The sequence below is a fragment of the Triticum urartu genome, chromosome 7A, assembly GCF_056163025.1.
Source record: "Triticum urartu cultivar PI428250 chromosome 7A, HENAU_Tu73, whole genome shotgun sequence".
Taxonomy (NCBI): Eukaryota; Viridiplantae; Streptophyta; class Magnoliopsida; order Poales; family Poaceae; genus Triticum; species Triticum urartu.
The window spans coordinates 203,996,135-204,008,061 of NC_141879.1; positions in this window are offsets into that span (position 1 = coordinate 203,996,135).

An 11,927-nucleotide genomic window follows, 5' to 3' on the forward strand; every position below is an offset into this window, starting at 1 on the left:
GGGAGCACCCTAGGGGTGGGAGTACCAGATATTTCCGCAAGGGGTAGATAATACTCCTAGATAGTCGATAGAAAGTTTCTTTTTTGAGAAAAATGTTGACGCGAAGTGAATACCCCCCCCCCCCTCCCCCCCTCATTTATGTTTGTCAAGCTATGTTTCAAAAAAATTTTACAACATACTCTGATGTTGTGTCAACGTGCTGGATTTTTTTCAGAATTTTCTGAACATTTAAAAATGCGCTACCGACTTTTGGAGCACGGGGAGCACCCTAGGGGGGGGGGGGGGGGAGTACCAGATATTTCTGCAAGGGGTAGATAATACTCCTAGATAGTCGATAGAAAGTTTCTTTTTTGAGAAAAATGTCGACGCGAAGTGAATACCACCCCATGCGGGGTGGGATGCCCCCTTTTTTCATCTCAGATTTTTTTTCCATTTTTTTATTTTTAGATTTTTCTGTTTTTTTAAATTATTCGACATTACAGAGAATTTTAAAATTTCAACGTAATTGTGGATTTCGAAAAAAATCATAAAATATTCGCAGATTCAAAAAAAATGTGATTTTTATTTAAAAAATGCATATTCAAAAACTGTTCATGGTCATTTTAATGTTCCAAAAATCAAAAAATGTTCATGATTTCGAAAAAAACTGGCCTCGTATTTACACAACGTTCGTGAATTTGACTAAATGTTTGCAAACTCAAAAAAAGTTCATCAATGTTCATGAGAAAAGTTCATTGATTCAATAAATTCGTTGTTTCAGAAAATGTTCATGAATTCGAACAAAAAATCATGCATTTTAAAAAAGGTTTTTCAAAACAAAAAAAGATCATGAATTTCAAATTTGTTCCCCAAATACTAAAAGTCTTCATTCGTTAAAAAATGATCACGAGTTTCAAAAACGCATACCACACACAAGTGTAGGCAAAACCGAGCCAACACACAAACCATCCAGATCAACGAAAATAGAGTAGGAGGAAACCCATACATATGTCAATATAAAGATTTTTTTGAGAAAAATGTCGACGGGAAGTAATACCACCCCATGAGGCGCGGTATGCCCCTTTTCATTATTATTTTTCGTTTTTATATTTTGCTACATTTTTGTATTTTATATTATCTGTTTTTTCTTCTTAAAATAATTCAAGATTACAAAATTTAAATTTCAACAAAATTCTGAATTTTGAAGAAAAAGATTTTAAAAATAATAAAATGTTTGCCTATTCAAAACAATCATGATATTTTTTCAAGAAAATGCAAGTTCAAAAACTGTTCACAGTTTTTAAAAATGTTCTGAAAATCAAAAACTCTTCCTGCCTTTGAAAACATTATTGCGTATTTACACAATGTTCGCAAATTTGGCCCGATGTTTGAAAACTCAAAAAATGTTCATGAAAAAATTTCATTTATTCAATATAATTCGTTGATTCTAAAAATGTTCAAAAGAAATGTTCGTCAAAAGAAAAAAATGATGGTGAATTCCAAAAGTTGTTCCACAAATTCAGAAAATGTTTGCTGGTTCAAATAAATGTTCACAACTTTCGAAAAGATGTGCAGAGTTTCAAAACAATGTTCAGAATTTAAATAAAATGTTCAGTAACTTGAAAAATGTATACCATTTTATAAATGTTTTTGAATTAGAATAATGTTCAATATTATTCACGAATTCAAATTATTGATGATTTTAAAAATCGTTCATGATTTCAAAAAATGCCCACAAATTTGAAAAACGGTTTAGAAATTTTTTGCGAGTTTGTAAAACATGTTTATGAATTGAAATATGTTCAAAAAAAATTATGAATAATATTTATGAATTCAAAAAAGTTCATGATTCGAACAAATATTCCTGATTTGAGAAAATTCTCACGAATTTGAAAAGATGTTTGCAAAAATAAAGAATATATAAATTTAAAAGAAAGAAAAAAGAAGATTGAAAAATGGAAAGGAAAAATTAATAGGAAAAATGAAAATGACAAATTAACGGGAAAAACAAAGATGAAAAGAAACCAAATAATAAAATTAAAAACACCGATCAGTTTATAGAACCTTTCCAAAACCAGATGGGGACTAATTGGGCCGGCCCAAAGTGTGCCTAACGGTAAAGCACAGGAGGGGGTACGGACTGGATTTGTATCCATGTATCCAGTGGAATACGCGCCAAATAGGACAAGCCTCGAGAGGTCTAAAGAAGAATAACCTTGACGTGAACCAACATGTGTGGTTGGATGATTAGAGGGACTCTGATATCCTTAGCCCATCAGGGTTTAAATCCTGATGCTTGCATTTATTTCTGAGTTTATTTCAAGATTTTCGGCGATGCGCATTCAGTGAGAGGAGACGTTTCCGTCGACGACGAGGTGCCTATGGTGATTTCGTAAATCTTAAGATGATATGCCGACTCAGTCTTTCGAAGGTGTTCATAAAGGTAGGGTGTGCGTGCGTGCGTTCATAGAGATGAATGTATGTGCGTGTATATGAGCGCTTGTGTCTGTACTAATGTTAAAAAAAAGAATAACCTTGACGGGTAACCTTATATCTTGCTTAAAGCGAGAGTATGTACAGTACTGGGCCAGTCTGTTGTTGCGCATCCTCGCTCCTTTGCTGGAGCTGCATGATGCGTCCTTGGTTTGATTTTTTTTTTGTTTATTTGTGGCACCCGGTTTAGAGCAACTGATTTACCTTGCATTATCAGCATAGAGATCAAATCTTTTGATAACACACAACAACTTGGTATAGATACTTGTTTTATTGATCTCTTGTGGATACATAGGTTCATATATTACATGACAGTTGAGGCTAAGCGGCACACACGGTGCGGCTACACTTATGTACATTATTTAGAAGACATCTCAGGGGCCTCGACGATAAGGGAAATTCCTACTCGGCAGCGGAACAACAAAGTAGCGGGACTCCACTCCACAAGCTGTCGGGACACGACCTAGATCCCGACGAACCAAACGACATCAACTCCTTGCACGGCTTCTCCTAGATCTGTTATGACTTGCCAGGTGAATACTTTGAATGTATTCACAAGTGACCTTGAAGGGATTGACAACCCATTTTCGCGTTGTGTGCAAGCAGTGGTGGAGCCAACCCATAAATGCAGCCCGGGCATGACTGAACTATGACAGAGTGAGCTGCCACCTGCCCTAAGAAATAATTCTTCTAACCATAGATTATCACTAGTGCTTAGTAGTAATTTTTTGGGCTAGCCCAAGCAGCTGCCCGGGGTCGCCAGGAGGTGGCCCCGCCACTGTGTGTAAGTGTTTGTTAGTTTGTGCAGGTGCATATATTGAGGATTTGTTTGTGCCTCCTACTGGATTGATACCTTGGTTCTTAACTGAGCGAAATACTTATCTCTACTTTGCTTCATCATCATTTCCTCTTCAAGAGGAAAATCAACACAAACTCAAGAAGTAGTAGGAAGAATTTCTGGTGCCGTTACCGGTGACGTTCTACATCAAGCCTACCAAGTACCTATCATAAACTCTCATCTTTTGCACTTATATTATTTGTCATTTGCCTCTCGTTTTCCTCTCCCCCACTTCTAAAACGTTTTCAGAAAAGAAATTTTTTTTTTGCCTTTTTATTCGCCCTCTTTCCGTTCGTCTTTTCGTTTGCTTTTTGTTTGCTTGTGTGCTAGATTAGTTTCTTGACATAATGTCTAAATCTGGGGAGGTTGTCGTTGAAAAAGATAGTAATAATCTTAAGGGAAGCTTTGATGATTTTGTTAATAATGATCCTAATGAAGAAGAACCTACTATTATGCACACTAAAAAAAATCTCTATATATGTAGCGGTAATATTATTGAAAAAGGGGTTATTTCAGATTTTTTTTTTACTTGCATGGGTACGTTATCTATGCTAGGAGGGTCGATTCTTAATAAAACCAATAGCCTTTTACAAGTGCAATATCTTTTCTTATAATTGAACTTGAAAGACAATTTGTTCACATGCATCCATGCATACAAAGGCTTCCGCTAGAATTTTCCAATATTCATGATCCTTTCGTTAAGCGTGTCACCACTATATTTCTAGCTCACGAGTTTAGGTTCATCATGAAAGAAGCCGGTGAAATATTTGCTCATTATAATATTAATGGTGGTTGTCCTCCTATAGAGGAGATTCTTTTTAATCAAAAAGAAATTATGAGATTACAATCTCCGGATTATGCCGCTTATAATGAAAACCTAAGAAAGAAGGTCCCTACCAATGTTTTGATTGATAAAATTTCTGAACTCAATGATAATTTTGCTATACAAATTACAAAGGGCCAAAAGAGGAACCTATTCCTCGTCCCAAACTTGATCTTATAGATCCTTACCCTAATAAATTTAGCCTCTTTGATTATTTTTGCTTACCACAAAGAAAGCTTGGGATGATCTCCCTCACTTCTATTACAATAACTAGATCTATGCAATATGCCTAGCTAGGGGAGTTAAACAATAGCGCTTGTTGAGAAACAACCCAACTTTATTTTGTATTTTTTGTTTTTGCTTCTATTCTTGAATAATTACACAATATTACTTCTGTAATAATTGTGTTTTAGTGTTTTAATTAGTGTTTGTGTCAAGTAAGACCTTTGGGATGGTCATGGTGATAGTTGATTTGATTTTGCTGAAAAACAAAAACTTTCATGCCCAGTAACAGAATTGATCTGAGCTTCTGGAACGTGGTAAATTCTTGAATTTTTTACACAAGATTGATATACAAATTTCCTAGATTGTCCTAATTTTTTAGAATTTTTTACTTATCTTTTATATCTATCTCTATTAGATCTCACTCTTGCAAGTGACTGTGAAGGGATTGACGACCCTTTTTCGCGTTGTGTGCAAGTGTTTGTTAATTTGTGCAGGTGCATATATTGGAGACTTGCCTGTGCCTCCTACTGGATTGATACCTTGGTTCTTAACCGAGGGAAACACTTATCACTACTTTGCTGCATCACGCTTTCCTTTTCAAGGAAAAAATCAACGCTAGCTCAAGAAGTAGCATGTGCTTCTAATCTCCTCCCTCTAATTCTCTGGCAATGATTAGCTCTGGAGGGCGAAGCGCTGCCGGATCATGAAGACTGTACGCTTGCAACTAAGTAGAGGGGTGATAACCCACAAGTATAGGGGATCACAACAATTTTCGAGGGTAGATAATTCAACCCAAATTTATTGATTCGACACAAGGGGAGCCAAAGAATATTCTCAAGTATTAATAGCTGAGTTGTCAATTAAACCGTACCTGAAAGACTTAATATCTGTAGCAAAGTATTTAGTAGCAAAATAATATGGAAGTAGCGGTAACGGTGGCAAAGGTAATAGTATTGGTTTTGTAGTGATTGTAACAGTGGCAACGGAAAAGTAACTATGCAAAGATCAATATGTGAAAAGCTCATAGGCAATGGATCAGTGATTGATTATTATGTCGAATGCGATTCCTCATGCAACAGTTATAACATAGGGTGACATAAAACTAGCTCCAGTTTATCAATGTAATGTAGGCAAGTTTTTCGAATATAGGCATACGTGCTTATGGAAAAGAACTTGCATGATATCTTTTGTCCTACCCTCCCGTGGCAGCGGGGTCCTATCAGAAACTAAGGGATATTAAGGCCTCCTTTTAATAGAGCACCGGAACAAAGCATTAACACTTAGTGAATACATGAACTCCTCAAACTATAGTCATCACCGGGAGTGGTCCCGATTATTGTCACTTCGGGGTTACCGGATCATAACATAGTAGGTGACTATTGACTTGCGAAATAGGATCAAGAACTCACATATATTCATGAAAACACAATAGGTTCAGATCTGAAATCATGACACTCGGGCCCTAGTGACAAGCATTAAGCATAGCAAAATCATAGCAACATCAATCTCAGAACATAATGAATACTAGGGATCAAACCCTAACAAAACTAACTCGATTACATGATAAATCTCATCCAACCCATCACCGTCCAGCAAGCCTACGATGGAATTACTCACGCACGGTGGTGAGCATCATGAAATTGGTGATAGAGAAAGGTTGATGATGACGATGGCGACGGATTCCCCTCTCCGAAGCCCCGAACGGACTCCAGATCAGCTCTCCCGAGAGAGATTAGGGCTTGGCGGCGGCTCTGTATCATAAAACGCGATGAATCCTTCTCCCTGATTTTTTTCTCTCCGAACATGAATATATAGAGTTGGAGTTGAGGTCGGTGGAGCTTCAGAGGGGCCCACGAGACAGGGGCGCGCCCCAGGGGGGGGGGGTGCGCCCCCCACCCTCGTGGAGAGGGTGTGGGCCCCCTGGTGTTGATTCTTTCACCAGTATTTTTTATATATTCCAAAAATATTCTTTGTAAAGTTTCAGGTCATTCCGAAAACTTTTATTTCTGCACAAAAATAACACCATGGTAATTCTGCTGAAAACATCGTCATTTCGGGTTAGTTCCATTCAACTCATGCAAGTTAGAGTCCAAAACAAGGTTAAAAGTGTTTGAAAAAGTAGATACAATGGAGACGTATCAACTCCCCCAAGCTTAAACCTTTGCTTGTCCTGAAGCAATTCAGTTGACAAACTGAAAGTGATAAAGAAAAACTTTTACAAACACTGTTTGATCTTGTTGTTGTAAATATGAAAAGCCAGCATTCAAGTTTTCAACAAATATTATGAACTAACCATATTCACAATAACATTTAGGTCTCATGTTTACTCATATCAATGGCATAATCAACTAGCAAGCAATAATAGTAAATCTCGGATGAAAACGCTTTCTCAAAACAATCATAATATGGTATAACAAGATGGCATCTCGCTAGCCCTTGCTGAGACCGCAAAACATAAATGCAGAGCACCTTTGAAGTTCAAGGACTGAATAAACATTGTAACTCATGGTAAAAGAGATCCAGTCACAGTCATACTCAATGTAAACTAATAGTAATACATGCAAATGACAGCGGTGCTCTCCAACTGGTGCTTTTTAATAAGAGGGTGATGACTCAACATAAAAGTAAATAGATAGGCCCTTCTTAGAGGGAAGCAGGGATTTGTAGAGGTGCCAGAGCTCGATTTTGAAATAGAGAGGAATAACATTTTGAGTGGTATACTTTCATTGTCAACATAACAACCGACAGATCTCGATATCTTCCATGCTACACACATTATAGGCGGTTCCCAAGCAGAATGGTAAATTTTATACTCCCCCTACCACCAACATACATCAATCCATGGCTTGTCCGAAACAACGGGTGCCTCCAACTAACAACAATCCTGGGGGAGTTTTGTTTGCAATTATTTTAATTTAAGCATGGGACTGGGCATCCCGGTTACCTGCCATTTTCTCGTGAATGGGGAGCGGAGTCCACTCCTCTTGAGAATAACCCACCTAGCATGGAAGATATAGACATCCCTAGTTGATACATGAGCTATTCGAGCATACAAAACAAAATTTCATTTGAAGGTTTAGAGTTTGGCACATACAAATTTACTTGGAACGGAAGGTAGATACCGCATGTAGGAAGGTATGGTGGACTCATATGGAATAACTTTTGAGGTTTATGGAAGTGGATGCACAAGCAGTATTCCCGCTTAGTACAAGTGAAGGCTAGAAAGAGACTGGGAAGCAACCAGCTAGAGAGCGACAACAGTCATGAACATGCATTAAAATTAATCAACACTGAGTGCAAGCATGAGTAGGATATAATTCACCATGAACATAAATATTGTGGAGGCTATGTTGATTTTGTTTCAACTACATGTGTGAACATGTGCCAAGTCAAGCCACTCGAATCGTTCAAAGGAGGATACCACCCTATCATACCACATCACAACCATTTTAATAGCATGTTGGCACGCAAGGTAAACCATTATAAACTTCTAGCAAATTAAGCATGGTATGAGCAACTATAATCTCTAATTGTCATTGTAAACATGTTTCATTCATAATAGGCTGAATCAGGAACGATGAACTAATCATATTTACAAAATAACAAGATAGGTCGAGTTCATACCAGCTTTTCTCATCTCAATCAGTCCATCATATATCGTCATTATTGCCTTTCACTTGCATGACTGAACGGCGTGGATAATAATAATAGTGCACGTGCATTGGACTAAGCTAGAATCTGCAAGCATTCAATACACAGGAGAAGACAAGGTAATATGGGCTCTTAGTTAGATCAACAATAATGCATATGAGAGCCACTCAACATTTTCATTAAGGTCTTCTCCTCTCGACCCCCAAAGAAAATAAAGGAAATAAAACTATTTACACGGGAAAGCTCCCAACAAGCAAAAGAAGAACGAGAAATCTTTTTGGGGTTTTTTTAATTACTACTACTACAGGCATGGAAAGTAAACTAGCTAAAAGCTACAACTAATTTTTTTTGGTTTTTTTAAGGTTTTTCAAACACACAAGAAGAATGCTGGAAAAGAAAATAAACTAGCATGGATAGTACAATGAAAAAGTATGAGCACCGACAACTGGCATGAGTGTGTGAACATGAATGTAATGTCGGTGAGAAATACGTACTCCCCCAAGCTTAGACTTTTGGCCTAAGTTGGTCTAGGGCCATGGCTCAAAGCTGCCCTCTCCGGTGTACGGAGGAGTGTCCTCTGGGTGCCATTGGTTGGCGATCTCCTCCGGATCCCACTGATAAACATACCGTCGATAAGGGTCAAAAGGGGTGGCTCCGGCTTAGGCTCTGGAGCTAGTGTCTGGCTCTAGTATGCATGAACGGCCTCTGGCAAAACGAGGTACATGTTGTTCGCGTTGGTCGCGGAGGAAGTCGATGAGGCCTGTATTCTCAGCCAAATAATAAAAGTCCTCATATATCCCGGCTGCTCTCAAGAACTCATCACAAGGCCATTAGCACGGCCGAACCTCCGCAGTGCGAGGGAGATTATATTTGGGCTTCTTATTATCTTCACTTTGCTTATCCTTCGAGCTTCGTCTCGAAGAGCCCCTCAATAATCTTTTCATCATTTCTTCTCCAAAATTTCTGAAATTTTTAGTGACTGAGAATAAAAGTGAACCAAACTCAACAAGATTGATAGCAACTACTCCCACAAGTGCCTAGAGGCCATATCATGCATTAAAACTACTTTTGACCACATAAATTTGACATGCAAGCTCAAGAACAGGGTCACCTAAGCAGCAAAAATTTGTAATAAATAAAGCACTAGAACAAAAACTAATTGGACCATTGGAGGAGTCACATACCGAAGAACAATCCCCCAAAGCAGTTTTGTGAATGGAGCTTTGAGCTAGGAGATCGAAAATGGCAGCAAGATGAGCTAGAACTCGGGTTTGAGCTGGTGGAGGATTTTTTCTGGAGGAAGACGAAGTGTGTGGGTGCAAGAATAAGTGGAGGGGGCCACGTGGGGCCCACGAGGCAGGGGGCACACCCCAGGGGGTGGGCGCGCCCTGGACCCTTGTGGCCAGGTGGTGTGCCCCCCTGGTGTGTTCTTAGTGCCAAGTATTCTTAAATATTTTAGAAAAAATCATATAAAATTTTCAGGACATTTGGAGAACTTTTATCTTCGGGGTATTTTTTATTGCAAGGATAATTCAGAAAACAGACAGAAAATATTATTTGTGCTTCATTTAATCTAAATAACAGAAAGTAAAAGGAGGGTATAGAGAGTTGTGCTTTCTAACTTCATCCATCTCATGCCCATCAAAAGGAATCCACTAACAAGTTTGATCAAGTCTTGTTAACAAACTTTTTCCGAATAACATGAAACCGGAGAATTTTCGAATAACACTAAGTTACCTCAACGGGGATATGCACATCCCAACAATAAGAATATCATATTTCTTCTTGACAGTAGGAAGAGGAAATTCAAAACCTCAAATAATAATCGTTGGAATTTTTCTAATAGAATTGATATTGTGGACTTGAGGTTGTTTCCTCGGAAAGTGTACCATTTGCTCATTACCATTAACATGAAAAGTGACATTGCCTTTGTTGCAATCAATAAGAGCCCCATGCAGTATTCAAAAAGTGTCTACCAAGAATAATAGACATACTACCATCCTCGGGAATATCAAGAATAACAAAGTCCGTTAAAATATTAACGTTTGCAACAACAACAGGCACATCCTCACAAATACCGACAGGTATAGCAGTTGATTTATCAACCATTTGCAAAGATATTTCAGTAGGTGTCAACTTATTCAAATCAAGTCTACGATATAAAGAGACAGTCATAACACTAACACCGGCTCCAAGATCACATAAAGTAGTTTTAACATAGTTTGTTTTAATGGAGCATGGTATAGTTGGTACTCCTGGATCTCCTTGTTTCTTAGGTGTTCCCCCCTTAAAAGTACAATTAGCAAGCATGGTGGAAATTTCAGCTTCCGGTATCTTTCTTTTATTTGTGACAATATCTTTCTTATACTTAGCATAAGGATTCATTTTAAGCATATCAGTCAAACACATACGCAAAAAGATAGGTCTAATCATTTCAGCAAAGCGCTCAAAATCCTCATCATCCTTTTTCTTGGATGGTTTAGGAGGAAAAGGCATGGGTTTCTGAACCCATGGTTATGTTTCTTTACCGTGCTTCCTAGCAACAAATTCTCTTTTATCATAACGTTAATTCTTTGATTGTGGGTTATCAAGATCAACAACAGGTTCAATCTCTACATCATTGTTATCGCTAGGTTGAGCATCAACATGAACATCATCATTAATATTATCATTAGGTTCATGTTCATTACTAGATTGTGTTTCAGCATCAGAAATAGAAATATCATTGGGATTCTCAGGTGTGTCAACAACATGTTCATTAGAAGCATGCAAAGTCCTATCATTTTTCTTTTTCTTCTTCTTAGAAGAACCAGGTGCATCAACATTAGTTCTCTGAGATTCTTGCTCAATTCTCTTATGGTGGCCCTCAGGATACAAAGGTTCCCGAGTCATTTTACCCCCTCTAGTCACAACTCTAACAACATTATCATTTTTCTTATTATTTAATTCATTGAGCAAATCATTTTGAGCTTTAAGTACTTCTTCTACTTGAGTGGTAACCATAGAAGCATGTTTACTAATAAGTTTAAGTTCACCTTTAACTCTAGACATATAATCACTCAAGTGTCCAATCATATAGGCATTATGTTTCAATTGTCTACCAACATAAGCATTGAAGTTTTCTTGTTTAACAATAAAATTATCAAACTCATCCAAGCATTGGCTAGCAGACTTATTACGAGGAATATCACCTTCATCAAATCTATAGAGAGAATTTACCTTTACTACTTGTGTCGGGTTATCAAGACCATGTATTTCTTCAATAGGTGGTAAATTCTTAACATCTTCAGCTTTAATACCTTTTTCTTTCATAGATTTCTTTGCCTCTTGCATATCTCCAGGACTGAGAAATAGAATACCCCTTTTCTTCGGAGTTGGCTTAGGAGTTGGTTCAGGAAGTGTCCAATCATTTTCATTACTCAACATATTATTCAATAGAAATTCAGCTTGATCAACAATTCTTTCCCTGAAAACACAACCAACACAACTATCCAGGTGGTCTTTGGAAGCATCAGTTAGTCCATTATAAAAGATATCAAGTATTTCATTTTTCTTGAGAGGATGATCAGGCAAAGCATTAAGTAATTGGAGAAGCCTCCCCCAAGCTTGTGGGAGACTCTCTTCTTCAATTTGCACAAAATTATATATTTCCCTTAAGGCAGCTTGTTTCTTATGAGCAGGAAAATATTTAGCAGAGAAGTAATAAATCATGTCCTGGGGACTACGCACACAACCAGGATCAAGAGAATTAAACCATATTTTAGCATCACCCTTTAATGAGAACGGAAACAACTTAAGAATAAAGTAATAGCGAGTTTTCTCATCATTAGTGAACATGGTGGCATATCATTTAATTTAGTAAGATGTGCCACAACAGTTTCAGATTCATAACCATAAAAAGGATCAGATTCAACCAAA